Source organism: Notothenia rossii (assembly GCF_949606895.1).
Source record: "Notothenia rossii genome assembly, chromosome: 7".
Taxonomy (NCBI): Eukaryota; Metazoa; Chordata; class Actinopteri; order Perciformes; family Nototheniidae; genus Notothenia; species Notothenia rossii.
In genome coordinates this window covers 30,959,827-30,964,385 of record NC_136905.1, presented here as the reverse complement: position 1 = coordinate 30,964,385, position 4,559 = coordinate 30,959,827, and positions in this window count along the sequence as shown.

Sequence of the window (4,559 nt, the reverse complement as noted above, 5' to 3'; positions counted from 1 at the left end):
GAATAGCACAACGCAGAGGAACAGCGATCGTGTATCTGCTAGACGACACTGGACGACAGCACAGAGCACAGCTACGGGATACACTGTACATACCTTCCTACCCACATGACATCTTCTCTGTGGCAAGAGCTGCAAATGGAGGAGCGACAATCACCTTCAAGAAAGCAGAAAGCCACATGGTTACCAAGGACAGTGGCAGGTTTGACATCCACGAGAGTGGACATTTGTATTACTTGCCAACTGTTAAAGAAAAATGTTGAAAAATGTAAAGAAACTTGGCATGAAATGTTGGGTCACTGCAACTATGAAGATGTACAGAAATTACAAAGTGTAGTGACAGGCATGGAGATAAAAGGAACGGCAGTTAAGCCTACTCAGTTATGTGAAGTGTGTACACAGGGAAAAAATTCACAGACTAGAAATAGGGAGCCAGACAGAAAGGCTGAGAAACCCTTAGAGCTAGTACATACTGATTTAACTGGTCCCATGTCAACACTGAGCAGAGAAGGCCACAGATATGCACAGTCATTTACAGATGACTATTCAGGCACCGTGATGGTATATTTTCTGAAGTCAAAAAGTGATACAGTGCAAGCCACAGAAAGGTTCTTGGCAGACATAGCACCTTATGGAGAAGTCAAGTGTATTCGTTCAGACAATGGCACTGAGTTTACAAGCCGAGACTTTCAGGCACTCTTAACTAAAAATAGGATTAGACATGAAACGTCTGCACCCTATTCACCACACCAAAATGGTACAGCAGAGAAAAGCTGGCGAACTCTCTATGATATGAGCAGATGCCTACTGATAGAGATTGGGTTACCAGACAAGCTATGGAACTACGCTATGCAGACTGCAGCTTTTGTAAGAAACAGGTGCTACAGCAGGCGCACAAAGAAAACGCCATACGAGTTGGTCACAGGCAAAGAACCAAATGTATCCAAACTGCAAAAATTTGGTTCAACATGTTTTGCTTACAAACAAGAAAAAGGGAAGCTTGACTCTAGATGTGAGCAAGGGGTTTTCATTGGCTATGATAAAAACAGCCCAGCTTATCTGGTGTATTACCCAGAAACAGAGAAGGTGCAAAAGCACAAGTTGGTGAAATTCACAACCAAAGCGCAAAAGAAAAGGAAACACAAACATCTGAATCACACATAGAATGTGGTCATGTGGATGCACACTCCAGGGTCATAGGCAATGATATAAATATAGAAAATGTATCAAGTCAGGGTATTCAGATTTGTGTGCCTGAGACTTTACTTGAAGAGACTGAATGTACACAGCCGGGTAAAGCCACAGAGACTGTGACCAAAAGGTATCCACAGAGAAACAAAAGGAGACCAACTCATCTACGGGATTTTGAGACTGAGGATGCAGAGGAAAAAGCACAAACATGCATGGACTTTTGCTACAGAGCAGTCTGTGATATCCCTCAAACCTACAATGATGCCATATACCTCATTCACACCAACGCAACTCCGGTTCAAGCTCCGTGCTAGAGCTTTTCAGGTTCAGAACCGGTTCTTCGGTTTAGCTCCGGCTCTTTTCACACTGCCCAGAGTCCGACTGGTGCTGCGTCATTGCGACATCGTTTGTGTCATGACGTAGCCGTTTGCGTGCCTGCTTCATAAAGCCAAACCGCGCGGAAACCCCTTACAGCTGACACCGACAACAACAACAATGGCCGATTGTGCTCCAGCTTCCTCTGTAACTCTTCAGAAGACCAGATTCCCAGTAGGTAGCTGGTCTCTTCAGTGGACCACTGCTGCTTGTTAAGTTTCTCCATCGTTGTGTACAAACTGGATAAAACGCCGGCTTTTTGTTGTTGTTCAGGAGTTGATCCCGCCCCTGCCCCTGCCCCTACCCCCGCCTCGACGTAAGCGTGACGTATGTGGTGCTTTTGCTCTGGCCGGACAATGTTTTGGTGCTTGAAACTAACCGAATTCCGGAGCTAAGAGGCTGCTCCGCTGCGGTGTGAAGAGGAAAACCCGGTGCTTTTCAAGCTCCAGCTCCGAACCGGCCCTGAAACACCGTTGGTGTGAATGAGGTAATAGTGTCAGCAAAGTCAAGGCAGTGGAAGAATGCCATGGACGAGGAGATGCGATCTCTGGAGAACGAGACCTTCCACCTCACCCAGTTGCCACCAGGTAAAAAGGAAGTGGGGGGAAGATGGGTCTATGCACTCAAAAGTGACATTGATGGATCAGATAAATACAAGGCAAGATTTGTAGCAAAAGGCTAGTCAAAAATCAGGAACAGACTACAAAGAGACATTTCCTCGCACATATGACGTGAAAGAGTACTCATGCAGAAAGCAGTACAAGAGGGACTCATTTTACACCAGATGGATGTTAAGACAGCCTATTTGCATGCACCCATTGATTGTGAAATCTATATGGAGCAACCAGAAGGCTATGAATAAAAGTCAATAACCGGGGAAAACCTAGTTTGTAAGTTGCAAAAGTCTCTCTATGGCCTAAAGCAATCAGGTAGAAACTGGAATGCTATGCTACACACATGTCTGAGTGAGAACGGTTTCATACAGAATCCAGCTGATCATTGTGTGTGTATACAAGAGAGAAACATGATGAAAAGGTAATCATGATTGTATGGGTTGACGATCTGATCATAGCAGCAAGCAACACAAATGTACTGGAAGGTGTAAAGATTATGCTTTCTGATTAAAATGAAGGACCTTGGAAAGTTGAAAAATTTCCTGGGAATTGATTTTTAACAAACAGAAGGTGAAGTTAAAATGTCTCAAAAGAAATATATAGGCAAAATCCTAGAGAGATTTGAAATGCAGGATTGCAAGGCCAGGGGGACCAATGTGAGCCAAAACTTGAACAAACAGATGATTCTGAGAAATTGACAGACCCAACTAAATACAGAGAGGCAGTGGGAAGTTGAATTTACTTGTCCACATGTACTAGACCAGATATAGGTTTTGTGGTCAGTAAACTATCTCAGCACTTGGCTGAACCAACAGAGGAACATTGGAACACAGTAAAACATGTGTTCAGATATCTAAAAGGCACAACAGAACAGGAGTTATGCTTTAAGAGAAATGACAGAGGCACTAGGTCTAAAAGTGTACTGTGATGCTGACTGGGCATCAGATGCAACAGACAGGCGTAGCACATCAGGATATTGTGTCAGTTTAAGTAAAGGAAGCTCTCTGATCTCATGGAAAACAAAGAAACAACCAAATGTGGCATTATCCACCTGTGAGGCAGAATACATGTCTTTAGCATCAGCTATACAAGAATGTATCCATTTAGATCAGCTACTCAAAGGTATAGACACATACCAGTATGCACAAACAAAGGTGTACGAGGACAACCAAGGTACTATAGCCCTTGCCAAAAACCCAGTAAACAGGCAAAGGAGCAAACACATTGATATTAAGTACCATTTCATTAGGGAAACTGTAAATAACGGAAAGTTAACTTTGGAGTACTGCCTACTGAGTTAATGATTGCTGATGTCATGACCAAGCCAGCTACAAAGCTACAACTGAAGAGGTTTGCTCAAGACATGTTTGGCACTTAAAAGTGCACAAGTATATTCACATTGTTAAGGCAAAAGAGAAGCCTTATTGTATTGTTTTGTTTTAATGTAACCAATAGAGTTAAGGTTTTCTTATCAAGCTCCATTTTTGTGGAATCAGCTTCCAGTTTGTGTTCGGGCGGCAGACACCCCTATCGTTTTTTAAGAGTGCGCTTAAGACCTTCCTTTTTGATAAAGCTTATAGTTAGGGCTGATTAGATTCAGCCCCTAGTTTTGGTGATATAGGCTTAGTTCGTCGGGGGACATCTTACTTCTCTGTCTATACCTGTGTACTCATGTTCCGATTAACCCAGCTTCCCCACATTTTTTTGTTTTTGGTGTCTATATACGCCGGGATCCGGAGTCATGGATGATCCTGCGGTCCTGTGTCATGGATCGCGAGTCCTGGATCTTGAGTCGTGGCTGTGGTCCTGGATCATAAGTCCTGGATGGATATCCTCGTGGATTCATCTTCCTATTATACACACATGCATTTCCAAACATTTGGACTACCTATGTTGCAAATGTATTATCTTTTAAATTTACACACGGCATCTATTGCACGTCTGTCCGTCCTGGGAGAGGGATCCCTCCTCTGTTGCTCTCCCTGAGGTTTCTCCCATTTTTCCCTTTAAACTGTGGGTTTTCGCCGGAAGTTTTTTTTTTTCTTCCTTGTACGATGTGAGGGTCTAAGGACAGAGGGTGTCGTATTGTCATACTGATATTCTGTACAAACTGAAGTCCACTGAGGCAAATGTAACATTTGTGATATTGGGCTATATAAATAAACATTGATTGATTGAGTGGGAGTGTTAAGTATTATTTTGTAATAGCACCCTTACTCCATGTTTAAGGTACGTCCCATTGTGCACCCTTAATCCATGTTTAATGGTACGTCCCATTGTGACGTCATAAGCAAGCGCGGAGCGCTATATGTCTCATTGTTTGATTACGCAGCACTGCCATGCTGGTTCATGCCCCTGAATAAATGGATGAGAGAAGAACAA